Genomic DNA, 14,965 nt, shown 5'->3' on the forward strand with positions numbered 1-14,965 from the left:
ATCATACATGTATACATTTTATTTATAAGAAAGTAGGAGGCAAGGTGTTGGATGGCAAGCATTTGTTACAGATTTTTTTGTTGTGACTGGATTTGGGGTCTGGGATTAAGGAGCGACCAAAGAGCCTGGGTGGGAAAGGTCACCCCAATGCTCCAGTTTGGGTGTTTCCGGCCTGATAAGATGCACCCGCTTTAGCTGAGGGAGTAGTACTGTGCTCAGGCTAGAAAAAGACTGCTTGTGAAGGGCAAGAGTCAGCACCCGGGCAAGTGTCAGGGCCCCGAGCAGATCCCCCCACCCTGCCCCTCACTATGGGGGCTCAGTACCTGCATCCCCCTCCCTTGCTTGCTCAGGGCCCCGGTACTTGTGATACTTAGCTGTACCCTTTCCTCTGCTGTAGCATCTTCCGACTGACGTTTCAGGTCAGAGGCCAAGATGACGTGCAGAGAGCCGGAAGACATCGACGCTGAGGAATACGGAGCAGAGCAACAAACAGCAAGGAGGAGAGCATTTTTTTTTTTTTTTAATGTTTGGAGCAATATATGGCATCTATTATATACGCGAACATCATATGGGACCCATTATATAGGGAGCATTATATGGGGCCTTTCATACTGGAGCATTATATGAGGCCCATTATACTGTATGAAGCATTATATGGATCCATTATGTATAGACCAATATATTGGTCTCCATCTGTATGGAGAAATATTCAGGGTCCATTATTCTGTATGGAGCAGTATGTGGTGCCTATTGTACTGTATGAAGGACTATACTGTCTGATTTCTGAGCTATTGATATCCCTCATGTAATGTAAGTGAAATCTTTGGCACTGTACTATACCTATATTTCTCTGCCATGTCTGTGCATCATAAATTTTGGCAAGTGTTAAAAAGGGGCCCACTGAGACTATCGCCAGTGGCCCATGAAAACCTGGAGCTGGCCCTGAACTTGTGGATATTCTGTACTGCAGCCCGAGAGATTCCGGTAATACAGAGTTGATGAGATCGTTTGATTTACTTTGCTTTAGGCCGGTTTCACACGTCAGTGGCTCCGGTACGTGAGGTGACAGTTTCATCACGTACCGGAGACACTGACTCACGTAGACACATTAAAAATCAATGTGTCTCTGCACATGTCAGCATGTTTTCATGGACTGTGTGTCCGTTTGGAAAACACGGAGACATGTCAGTGTTTGTGGGAACACATGGACCCATTAAAGTCAATGGGTCCGTGTAAAACACGTACCGCACACGAATGCTGTCCGTGTGCCATGCAGGAGACAGAGCTACAGTAAGCGCTGTCCCCCCAACTTGTGGTGCAGAAGCCCCATTCATTTCTTCTCTCCAGCAGCGTTCGCTGGAGAGAAGGAATGAAAAATCTTTAATTTTAAACACAAAAAAAAAAAAAAGTTCCCGGTAATCTCCCCCTTCCCTCCCCCTGTGCACCCGCCGGCATTAAAATACTTACCTGGCTCCCTCGGCGCTTCCATCTTCAGCGTTGCAGCTCTTCCTGTATGAGCGGTCACGTGGTGCCGCTTATTAGTGTGATGAATATGCGGCTCCACCTCCCATAGGGGTAGAGCCGCATATTCATCACTGTAATGCGCTCATACAGGAAGAGCTGCGACGCTGAGAGGATGGAAGCGCCGAGGGAGCCGGGTAAGTATTTTAATGCCAGCGGGCGGGCGCACAGGGGGAGGGAGGGGAGAGATTACCGGGAACTTTATTTTAACCCCTTCATGACCTTGGGATTTTTCGTTTTTCCGTGTTCGTTTTTCACTCCCCTCCTTCCCAGGGCCATAACTTTTATTTTTCTGTCAATTTGGCCATGTGGGGGCTTATTTTTTGCGGGACGAGTTGTACTTTTGAACGACATCATTGGTTTTAGCATGTTGTGTACTATAAAACGGGAATAAAATTCCAAGTGCGGTGAAATTGCAAAAAAAGTGCAATCCCACACTTGTTTTTTGTTTGGCTTTTTTGCTAGGTTCACTAAATGCTAAAACTAACCTGCCATTATGATTCTCCAGGTCATTACGAGTTCATAGACACCTAATATGACTAGGTTATTTTTTATCTAAGTGGTGAAAAATAAATTCCAAACTTTGCTTTATAAAAAAAAAAAAAAAAATTGCGCCATTTTCCGATACTTGTAGCGTCTCCATTTTTCGTGATCTGGGGTCGGTTGAGGGCTTATTTTTTGCGTGCCAAGATGACATTTTTAATGATAGCATTTCGGTGCAGATACGTTCTTTTGATCGCCCGTTATTGCATTTTAATGCAATGTCGCGGCGACCAAAAAAAACGTAATTCTGGCGTTTCCCCATTTTCTTCTCGCTACGCTGTTTAGTGATCAGGTTAATGCTTTTTTTAAATTGATAGATCGGGCGATTCTGAGCGCGGCGATACCAAATGTGTAGATTTGATTTTTTTTTATTCATTTATTTTGATTGGGGCGAAAGGGGGGTGATTTAAACTTTTATATTTTTTTTTATTTTTTTCACATTTTTTTTAACTTTTTTTTTTACTTTTGCCATGCTTCAATAGCCTCCATGGGAGGCTAGAAGCAGGCACAACGCGATCAGCTCTGCTACATAGCAGCGATCATCAGATCGCTGCTATGTAGCAGAATTGCAGGTGTGCTGTGAGCGCCGACCACAAGGTGGCGCTCACAGCCACCGGTGATCAGTAACCATAGAGGTCTCAAGGACCTCTATGGTTACTATTCTGAAGCATCGCCGACCCCCAATCATGTGACTGGGGTCGGCGATGACGTCATTTCCGGCCGGAAATGGTAGTTAAATGCCGCTGTCTGCGATTGACAGCAGCATTTAACTAGTTAATAGGCGCGGGCAGATCGCGATTCTGCCTGCGCCTATTACGGGCACATGTCAGCTGTTCAACAGCTGACATGTCCCGGCTTTGATGCGGGCTCACCGCGGAGCCCTGCATCAAAGCAGGGGATCTGACCTCGGACGTACTATCCCGTCTGAGGTCAGAAAGGGGTTAAACAAAAAAAAAAAAAAAAAAAAGCATTTTTCATTCCTTTTCTCCAGCGAATGCTGCTGGGAAGAAGGAATGAATTCTGGATTCAGCACCCAAAGCAGGGGACAGCGCTTAACTCTAGCGCTGTCTCCTGCATGGTGCGTGTGGTACCCAGTTGGCTGCCGCACGTGTGCCACACTGATGTGCCAGGTAAGCACATGGACACGGATAACTCTGGTACCGATTTTTCGGTACCGGAATCATCTGGACGTGTGGGACAGGCCTTACATATATAGAAGACTCATTTTTAATGAAAAGAAGTTTTATTTCTGGAGCTGTAAAGTTTAAAGGACAATAAACTTAATTCCGTTTTGATATAGAAACCTTGTGGGCATCCAAGAGCCAAATATGGATGGGTGGACACATGGGGGAAAAGACTTACACCATCCTTAAAACAAAAGGTGCTCAGAGTTCTTAATGAGGTCAGTGATAATATAAGCCACTTAGAATATGATGAAGTTAATATGGCATGGACTGGTCACACCCTTTCCCAATTGTAGCAAGGCACCGCAAACACGAAAATTTGCCAAAGGTCTAAAAAAAAAAAAATAAATAAACAAAAGATTCTCCCTATTGTGCCTAGACTATAGTATAAACTGCAGAGCTGGGGGGCTACATTACTGATTTTTACATAAGGAATTACCTGAATGAGTTGCATTTAGATCTCGGACCTCTAACGCTCTACATCCTCCATAGTTTCACATTTCCTTTAACTATGTAGACAATCAATACTGGAGAAATGTTGCCAGTGCTTTACTGATTGAATCTAAAAATTGATTGACGAATGACTCCAATGTACTGCTAATCTCCATATATAATAGTGAGCCACCTGTTAAATAGGGTTACAAATAGCCAGTCATTTATAGGCCATGGAATACTTTACATGACAATTTTTTTTTTTTTTTAAATTTAGTTGAAGAGGTATTTTTTTTCTTTATATCCACAGGATATTCCATATGCAAGAAAGGCGACGGTCCAAGAGATGAAGGGGAAAAAAAAAAAAAAAACGGCCCCTGTTCACCAATAATTCATGGAGGCAGCACTCAAAAAAAAATAAATAAATATATATATACAAACACATTCTGCACTGAAGTTTCCACAGTACACAATTGTGATTTGTGCAAATCTGCTTCCATCTAAAAGTACAGTTCAAAAATTCTGGGTATCTAGTTTGTGTGAACATACGCCTGCATGGCTTGGGGAGTCTTTAAAACGGCTTTTTATCTTCAAATGGATATTAAGAATAGGAGTAAATACATAGGAATCCATTCTGATGAATTTAAAATGAAAAGAGACAACATTTCCAAGAATAAGTACAATGACGCTGAAAAGTATCTCTTGCTCTTTTTATCCAAGGTCAGTGATTATTCGCTGACTAAAACAAGGAAAAAAAAAAAAAAAAAAAAAAAACACCACACAGCAAAACAGTGGCAGATTGACCAGATTTTGATTTGAGCAATAAAAAAAAAATAAAATAGATACAAGGATTCAAACTCCACTTTTATTTTTAGAGAGATTAGAAGTAAGTTCGATTTGCTTTCAATCAATTGATTCGCCCATCCCCTACTATCAGAATAGACCAGGCAGTGACAGTCTGTAGGGGCAATAAACTGATAACATTCAGTCAATTTATGACTACATTTCCAGGAGAATAACAGAAACAAAACAATGTAAGGAACGAGGCTTCCTAGCACTGATGCAAAAATTGGTGGTCACAGACCCAGCACTGCCAGGTAATAGGGACCAGTCAGCACGGATAGTTTTCCAACTACTATGGAGACTGAAGTAGGACAACATTCATGTATTAAAATGTTGGTGGTGAAGTTATAGAAGATTCCTCACCATCTGGACTTTCTTACAGACAGCGTTTACTTTGAGCAATTTTCCTGAGATAAAGAGATTCCCTTTTGTAAGAAATAAAACCCCAAAGCTGGAATAGATCACCACACTTGGCATGGAAGCTCTACACCGGGCATGAACCACTTGCAGGTGCGCAATTATCACTCCGAAAGAAATAAAAGCTGACAGATTGATTTATGGGAACGTTTGCGCAAGTCACTGGCACAGGGGTCGTCCTGTGACCGGTTAAGTGGAAATTGTAAGTGATTCTTTATCTACAACAGGAATGGAAAACATGGTGACCACGCCAAAGTGATCATCACAGGAGATTAGATCTAGTTGTAAGCTTCTACAGGACAAGGGAAGAAAAAAAAAAAACCAAAAAAAAAAAACCATTGCCAATTCACAGGAATTAACGGAGTTGTGAAATTATAAAAATCAGACTGAGTAAATGAGTTCTATTCCCACTTAGCACCAGAAAGCCACACTGGCACAGAGACACCAAGACTAGATGAATCTCAGAAGCCAAGTAGGCCATGAACCTTGGAATTTGTAGCTGGCAACAGCCTTTTGGGTTGCTTTAAAGATAAAAAAAAAAAAAAACCCCAAAAAATAAAAAAAAATAAATAAATAAAAAACCACAGATATGGGGTTATCGGAAGGTTACTTGCGTTCTGAACCTACCCTCTGAGCTCGGTCCTCTCCGTTCAAGAATGAGTGATTTTTTTAAATGTTATTATAATTATAAAATAGTGTTGAAGCACCAATAGAAAGCTTTTTCACCAGTGCAAAGGCACCTTACATCGATGCTACAACCACCACTATAATCAATCTTCAGAGTGGTGAATAGACAAGAGACTATTAATAATCACAGTAACAAAAAGGAACAAAGTCAGTCTTTTTTTAAAATCGCTGCACCTGCTGTCACAACTTTTGCACTTGTATGCGGCTTGATTCATTCTTCCTTGGCAAAGAACAACCTGCCCAATTCCAGCCTCGCTGAAGCATCCCCAGATCATCTCCAATCCTCCAAATTTCACAAAGGGTCCAAGACACTGGCTTATAATCCTCTCCAGGTCTCCGTCTAACCATTAGACGACCAGGTGTTGATCTGGGGACGCTTCATCAAGTCTGGAAATGAGCAGGTTAATATTTTTTCTTACAAAAAGGAAGTATGAATCAAGCCGCATAGAAGGTTATCCTGGAAAAACAGTTGATTCCTTCTGCTCAGGCAATGTTCCCCAACTCTTGAGGACTGTTTTTTCCCAGCAGGACAATGCGCCATGCCACACAGCTAGGTCAATCAATGTGTGGATGAAGGACCACCACATCAAATCCCTGTCATGGCCAGCCCAATCTCCAGACCTGAACCCCACTGAAAACCTTGTGAATGTAATCAAGAGGAAGATGGATAGTCACAAGCCAAACAAAGAATTGCTTACATTTTTGTACCAGGAGTGGCATAAGGTCACCCAAAAGCAGTGTGAAAGACTGGTGGAAAGCATGTGTAGCACCCCCAGGAGTCCGGTTGCCACAGTGGCATTGCCTCCCTCACAGAGGATAATGTCATGCCTGGAAGCAAGAAGGGATTCCCTTAGCAGGTACCACTGGCATACATCTTTCCTGACTCCAGACCAGAATGGGGAGCTCTAAACCTGGTTTCAGGGTAGCTTCCCTATAAGTTCTGGCCTGGAGGTGGGGTTAGGAAGTTCAATGTGAGACAGTGAAGAGAGTAAGAATGTGAGGAGAGCCTGGGAGTGGAGCTGCGACTGAGCTTACCCCAGGATTGAGCTCAACAGAGCAGACACCGGAGTCCGTGGTTGTGTGGGAACTACACGCCCTACAGCCAAAATCCCGAGGACAGGAGATTGCAGGTCTTTTGGCCACAACCTCATACCAGAGCCCAGAGTCACCACAAGGGAGTGAGACCTAGAAGAGGCTCAAGCCGCCTGCCACGCATGTAGCGTTTCACTAAGTGGACAGACAGAGGACTTGAGGAGAACTACAAGCATCAGGAACCCAGATAGCAGTGCAGTTGGGAGGATTCCACCCCACCTGGCTAGGGGAATTCTAAACTGTCTGGATCTCTAATACCACCTGTTACCTGTGATCCGGACTGCACCTACAATTAAAAGGTAAAGAAACTACAGTCCCTGTGTCCCCCAATTATTCTTGCACCCAAACGTACACAACCCCTCAGACTGTTCTTGTAGCCCTGCTCCACTTGTGGGAAGTCAAACCATCTCAGCTGCAACACCACCGGCCCCAGTGATTCCGTTAAGCAGCCATCGCTGTCTGAACACCACAGGTGGCGTCACTAGTAATCCCCTACAAACATTTCCCTCATCCCTTTTATTGCGCACCAAGGGCCATGGACTGGGACACTGTGCCGTGACCATACCTTTAAGAGCCACCCAACCAAGTTCCAAGTACCCCACGGCCCTAGCGGGTGTTGCACATGCCAAGACGCATGAAAGCTGTGATTGAAAATCATGGTTATTCCACAAAATATTGATTTCTCAACTCTTCCTGAATTAAAAAAAAAATATATATATTAGTATGGTTTCTAAATGAACTTTTTTTTTTGCATTATTTGAGGTATGCAAGCAATTTTTTGCTATTTTGACCATTTCTCTTCAGAAAATAAATACAAAATGTATTGCTTGGAACTTCGGAGACAGAAAAAAAATAAATAAATAATCAAACGCTGAACATTTTGCAGTGATCTCTTAATATATACGGCTCTGGCAAAAATGGAGTCCCCGCGGCTGTATGTCTCACGGTTGTTCAACAGCTGCAGCATATACAGGGCGTCCCCGTTAGGCAATCCCTCCATGTGTTGCGGCAGTCTAGCAGCCCTGAGACACCTTATCCCAGCACGTTCAATCACTAGTAGACAACCCTGGAAGTTTCTGACAACTTAGGCTACGTTCAGATTTGCATTCCGCCGGGATGCGTCATGCGCCCCTATATTTAACATGGGGGCGCATGTACATGCGTTGTGCTGCGTTTTGCGATGCATGCGGTTTTTTTGCCGCACGCCTCAGGGCGCAGAGGACGCAGCAAGATGCATTTTTTTGCGTCCAAAATTCGGCAAAAAAGGACGCATGCGTCGCAAAATGCAGCGTTTTAGCGTGCGTTTTGGTGCGTTTTTATTTGCGTTGTGTCGCCGGCACACAACGCAAATGTGAACGTAGCCTTACTACTTTATATGTGCAGTCAGTGATCACAGCATATTAGGGCCATGTTCACACCATATGTTTCTGCAAATTAAAAGCTGCTCTCTATAGTAGCACCAAAAGGCTGACCTTTTAGAAATCTCATGCCTGGTTCTATTTTTCCGACTGGCTTAGAAAATTGCAGCATGTCCACTCAGCATTTTTTGGGAGAATAAGTCCAACTTTATTATTCCATACATCTATTATAGACAAAACTACACAACTAAACTGCAGAGAAAAAAAAAAAAAAAAAAAAAAGTGTAGAAATAAAAATGTCAATTTTGCAGGACTGTGGGGGAAAAAAAAAAAAAAAAAAAAGAATTTTGGGCCATTGTCAATCTAAAGATAAGACTGAAATATAAAATAGATCAGAAAGGCGCTGCAGACAAGTTTATTTGTTCTTGCATTACTGCTACAGTAAGTTAAGACGATACGGCTCAGCCCGTCATTGCCCGGTAGTTTCCAGCGTTCCTCTCTGTACTGAGCTGCATTGCCATCGTGATGGGTCATATTTGAAGGTCACCATACAAAAAGATCAAGACAAGAAGGTCTTATTACACAGGAGCAGAGATCCTACTTCTAAAATACAGATATTGATTTGTGCTCCAGTCTATGACAGTTTCTCTTTTCTATTTCCCACACTATGAAATAGATGTTCTGCAAATAAATTTTCATCTGTGGTTATTTCGTTACGCAGGGTAGTGTCCTACACTCCGAGAGTCAGGTTTGAGGTCTGCAGAGTTTCAATGACAAGGAGACCTACTACTAGAAAGAAGTCTTGTCTAACCATATTGTGCGATAAGAAATGTGAATAAAAAATTAAATAATGTACACCTATACTGTAATTCTGCAAGTTTCTTTTTTTTGTCATTGCTGAACAAAATTCTCTCAACTCGCCGTGTTATTGGGGTTTCTCCACTCATTCTCTCGGGCATCCACAAACATCGAAGTCAGTGGGAGCTTATTGACCTCAATGGGGCTATACTATTGCAGGACAACTAGGACAGTAGGCATTTACTTTGCTGCTTGTGTCTGATCAGAGGAGTGAACCCCAGTCCTTCCAAAAAAGATAGACCCCCTCAGCATCTACTTCAATTATCTCGATGTTCCTAAGGTTGTGAGCACATTGAGTCCTTTTCAGGAGGTTTACGCCTTGAACCCACCTGAAAAAGCACTCGCGAAACACCAGAAAGAATGAACATGTGCACAGAAATCTATTTAGTGTTTAATTAGTGCAATTGGTTGAAGTGGAAACAGATGTAAATCGCTCAAGTACTGGATGACTTCCATGTGCCGTCAGCTAGAAATCAAAGTCATGTTCATGGGAGTTATCAAATTTCCCTTTTGCAAGGGGTAGAAAAAATATATATATCTTCTGCCCAGTTTTTTGCTCTTTGAACTTAAGGTGTTTCTCCTCCAATGCCCCCTCTTGTGTTTATTGAATTTTTGTTATAAAGTCAGTACACCCCCCACCCTTCCATCAGGAATGCCGTCAATGTAGGAATGTCACATGAATTCCAGCCTGGAGCTTGTAATACCTATATGAACCCAGGTTACAATGTGTCCAAACTACACAGACAGGTTTACTCACTGAAGTGTTATACTTTTACATTTCTATGTTTCAATTATGTAACAAAAAAAACGGAAATAAAGAGCATAACCATAAAGTAACAGAAGCCTTATGGCAAGTTCTGTGGGAAGTAAAATAGATCGGTAATTGAACTCGGATCAAACTGAAAACTAAACCTAAAGTCGGACAACCGTTGAGGAGCTCGGACCACCAGTGTTTGACAGTTGTCTGGAAAGGATGACTTTTTTCCCCAATGTCATAAATAAAAAGAGCAAGTCACTGATTGACCTCTGTCACGATCTGTGGACTGGTCCTAGCCCACACCGTTTATTTCAATGTTAATACTAGAGATGAGCGAATTTGCTTGGGTTCCCTTTTATTCGGCAAGCTAGAGCGCTTCCCGAATATGCTGCAGAGGGAACCCGGCTTCCTGGATCGCTCCGGCTGATCGGTGCCACAGCTGTAGGTGTCACAGTCACGACCCATGCATGGAGAGCCTGTTCGTTGGGTTGCACGTGTTATGACTGTCACTCAGCACCTATCAACCGGCGCGATCCAGGAAGTCGGGTTCTCTCTACAGCTCTTCCGGTAAGTGCTCTAGCTTTCTGAATAAGAGGGAACCCGAGCAAATTTGCTTAGCTCTAGTTAAGACTGTTTAACGACCTTTGGTGACATCATGTTCATTGACCATGATGTCAAAGGTCCTTTGTGGGAGTCTAGAGGAACTGGAGACAGGCTGATCTGTACAGTATGCACACAGGCGTGATACACACGATTATATTTGAATAAATGTTGATTTTTTTTTTATTTTTTTTTATTTATTTTTTTTTTAAGAATAAGTGTGAATAGTTATTAAAGGGGGAAAAAATAAAACATCCCCTGAAAATAAGCCTTAACCCATTTTTCAGTACAAAAATATAATACAAGTCAGTCTTATTTTAAAGGGAAACACTGTACAAAGGAGGGCAACAAAATTAATAAAGGGGATGGGAGAACTACAATACCCAGATAGATTAGCGAAATTAGGATTATTTAGTCTAGAAAAAAGACGACTGAGGGGTGATCTAATAACCATGTATAAGTATATAAGGGGACAATACAAATATCTCGCTGAGGATCTGTTTATACCAAGGAAGGTGACGGGCACAAGGGGGCATTCTTTGCGTCTGGAGGAGAGAAGGTTTTTCCACCAACATAGAAGAGGATTCTTTACTGTTAGGGCAGTGAGAATCTGGAATTGCTTGCCTGAGGAGGTGGTGATGGCGAACTCAGTCGAGGGGTTCAAGAGAGGCCTGGATGTCTTCCTGGAGCAGAACAATATTGTATCATACAATTATTAGGTTCTGTAGAAGGACGTAGATCTGGGGATTTATTATGATGGAATATAGGCTGAACTGGATGGACAAATGTCTTTTTTTGGCCTTACTAACTATGTTACTATGTTACTATGTACTCTACTCAACCCCCTACTAAAATTCCTCCCCATGTGTCACACGGGCAAACACCCTACATACTTCCTACTCCTTCCTCAGTACTGACTCCTGGTGGTAATAGGACATAATGTCACCTGAACCCTGCAGCCAATCAGAAGCCACTGATCTGCTCCAGTCACTATTACTACTACTCAAAATCTGAACTGTACAGTTTAAAAAAAAGTCTTAGCCGGCGATACAAATGGGATTTCATTCCCTAGTATCTGCCATTTCTGACTGGAAGGAGAAGAGGTGACAAAGGACCGTCAACCCTTTACTGTGCTCCTATTTCTCCAGAAACATTCACATACATAAATGTGAGACCGAAGGTCACAGTCATAAATGTATCAGATCTCCTTGATTCAGTGTTAATATACAACCACACAAACATTGTAAAAAAAAAAAAACCACCACCACACACTACCCGTCATGTTATTATGCCAAATGATAAGTACCAATGTAAATGACAAATATAATACAGAAATTCGTAGAGCGAATAAGTTCAAGAACACAGGACCTGCACCAATTTCTCCCAAAATCCTTTATAATAAAGAACTACAAAAACAAGTTATTGCCCACCCAACAGATAGGCGATAACATGTTCTCCGTGGGGTTCCCAGACTAATCGGCAGGATAGAGTCATCTTGTACCCCGTCAGATTAGAGCGGCAGTGAAGGTGTGCGTCTTGCTGCTCCATCTATTCACCATGGTGCTGCTGAGCTCGGTGTTCAGCTTCTTCAATCAGGCCCATAGAGAATGAATGGAGCCGTGATCAGGCTGATCGGTCAGGGTCACACAGTCGGACACAGTTTCAGTAAATTATTTTTGGAGGTGATAAAAAGTTTAGTGAAAACAAGTTATATAGACCTAATGTTTAACAGTAAGAGGAATCCTTTGCCACCTGTGGACCTCCCGAAGACTTGGGTGGACCACTCAACAAATGCAGAGATTAAAGCCGTATGTCAGACAGTCGCACTCCCCATAGATGGTAGGGGACGATCTCTGCCTTCCAGATCACATCACTGAATGGGCGCTGTGTATACAATGGAGCAGATGGACATGAACATGTAATGAATCAGGGGCTGCCGGAGGGAGAAGTTACATGGAATTCTAATAGATGGCTTAATTTTCATTAATTGGTTACCCGTAACTCAGCAATCGCCAACATGTCCATTAAGAAAGGAGCGGTACTGTGCATGATCAACCTCTGAACCATTCAGCCAGGGGCCTCAAGTCTGATGGGGTCCACCAAAACTTATCTCCCATGCCACAGAACTTTTAGACCCGAACATCCCTTTAAGTAGGATTTTGTTCCCAACATCCCACCTTTTGAATTTGATGATTAGCTGCTTCGATTACTCCTATGGACTACGAATGGACGTCCACTTCTTCATTCAGTCTATTCTAGGCAGTCACGAGACAGACATTCTCCTAATGAATGGTGGTCTCCGAGGAGACCGCTCAACCTGCAGACATTTACAGCATAATCCATGCATACATGGATGTCCCGTTAAATTAGTTCAGATGTAAAACTTGTTTTGGTTTTGATGGTGAGGCCAGATGTCCCTATAAATATTACAGGTTTTGGGAACCAAATTTAGCTTAGAGGATGACGATCCAGGGAACTAGATGGACTCAGGAAGGACATTTTCCCCCTAATATGGGGCAACTGGCTTCTACAGCCACGTTGGGTCAGAAGTTGAACTTGATGGATTTGTGTTTTCCTTCAGCCTTAACCCTGCTGTTGTCTTCGGTCTGGGGAGACCGATTTTGAACTTTGGTATTTTTGGGGGTGTTCAAGATGCGGTTCTGAAACTTGTGGTTGATTGACGTACATGAGGATGGGTCGGTTGGCCACAGGTTTCAGAGCCGCATCTTGAATATTTTAAAGAATATTGAAGTCCAAGGTCGGTCCTTTTTGACCGAAGACAACAGCAGGGTTAAAACTATGAAGAATTTTGGAGAATCCAGACTTCAGCTTAACATTTCCACACATTATTGGACCAATACACTTATTACAACTGCTGCTCACATGTGGAGGACGGACGTAAGAAGAAAAGCCACACGGCTAGGAGACCGGGACGTCAGCTTACAAGGAGCAAAGATGCAGAGGTTGTAGACCCCGAGGAACAACTGGAGCCGTCAATCACTGGAGCCGACGCCATCAGATCTATTCTGCCTGCGATTCACTTAGTGCAGGTCACAAGATAAAAAAATAAATAAATAAAAATAAACTGAATAATAAGGAGGATACTAGGACGTCAGATTACAAGTAGCAAAGATGCAGAAGTTGGAGACCCCGATGATGAACTGGAGCCGTCAATCATTGGAGATTTATTCTGCCTGAGATTCATTTAGTGCAGGTCACAAGATAAAAAAAAAAAAAAATATATAAAAAAAAAAAATTCTAAATAATAATAAATTATTATTAATAATATTTCCCAAATATCCACATGCCCCATAATTATTGGCAGCTATGAGGATGATGAAAAGGATGTGGAACGTGCAGCACAGAAGATCCTCGTTACTGATGCATCCGACTGCCAAATACCCCGATCATTACACAATCAGATGTGTCCTCCCAATAAATGTTCATTAATGACCAATATAAAGTAAAATAAATAAATTTAAAAAAAAAAAAAAAAAAAAAAAAAAAAATTCCCATCCTGCTGGAGATGGGATATTAAGATCAGTATCTATTGTATGGGAAAATTTGAAAAAAAATAAAAAAACAAAAAAACAAACACAAAATAGAACAAAAAACCCCCACTTTTATTACAGAAATAATATTTTCTGTAATAATACAAACAAAAGTTCACTGTTAGTGCCAGGAATAAGTATATGAATATACAATTAACATGGAAGTACTGTGACCTGTGAGCGGGCAGCTCTACGAAGATGTTCTGCAGCAGCTACCTTTGGAAGAGAACACTATACCTAGGGGAGGCGGATGCCCCCCGTACACGTGCAGGTGCACGCAGCCAGCAGGACACTTACCCCCGGGCTCAGCGCTGCCCTCACAGCCGGCTCCGTCACCCAGCCAGGTGCCCCGGGCAGACCCGATCAGCTGGCCGCAGTCTTGTAGCCTCTGCTCGGTGACGCAGGTCTCCTCTCCCATAACTCTCACCCTATGGCCGCTGTCCTCCTCCCCTAGGAGTGCCGCCACTGCTACCACTGACGAAATGCTCGTGTTGCAATGTACAGGTGAGGTGTGTGGGCGCTCAGCCGCCGCCGCAGCCTCCTCTGCCCCTGTGCCGCTGCCTCCTCTGACTGCTCTGCTAACTCCGGAGTCACTTCCCAGCACTGAGCCCCTATTATACGATCTCTGCGGGGTGTCCTCCTCTACTACCGTAATGTCCCGGATACAGGTGCACTGCGGAGGCAGCAGACCTGCCGGATGGAGAGGTGGGAGCTCTGTGCCCGGGGATGAAATAGTTATCAGAAGAAGGATATACATATATGTTATTATAAGCATCTATCATCTGTCTATCTATAAATCTATTATCTATCTATCTATTCAGACCCTTATAATTTTTCACTCTTTGTTTCATTGCAGCCATTTGGTAAATTTAAAAAAAAAGGTATTTTTTTCCCATTAATGTACACTCTGCACCCCATCTTGTATGAATAAAAACATAAATGTAGAAATTTTTGCAAATTTAATAAAATAGAAAAAATGAAATATCACATGGTCATAAGTAGAGTTGAGCGACCTTGACCTTTTTAGAGTCGAGCCGGGTTTCGCGAAACCCGACTATCTCAAAAGTCGGGTCGAGTGAAATCGGCCGATTATGACGTAAAGTCGGGATCGACCGAAACACG

The 14,965-nt window shown here is 42.7% G+C and overlaps 1 protein-coding gene across 1 annotated transcript in view; it reads right to left on the reverse strand.

The window, feature by feature from the left end:
* Positions 1-14,277, reverse strand: part of HS3ST1 (heparan sulfate-glucosamine 3-sulfotransferase 1) — a 33,322-nt gene extending 19,045 nt beyond the window's left edge. Inside the window, exon 1 of the mRNA XM_069744856.1 lies at positions 14,141-14,277. The gene's annotated coding sequence lies outside the window, so the exon portion shown is untranslated. The remainder of the gene's footprint in view (positions 1-14,140) is intronic.
* Between the last annotated feature and the right edge of the window lie 688 nt (positions 14,278-14,965).

The sequence above is a fragment of the Ranitomeya imitator genome, chromosome 1 (assembly GCF_032444005.1).
Source record: "Ranitomeya imitator isolate aRanImi1 chromosome 1, aRanImi1.pri, whole genome shotgun sequence".
Lineage (NCBI taxonomy): Eukaryota > Metazoa > Chordata > Amphibia > Anura > Dendrobatidae > Ranitomeya > Ranitomeya imitator.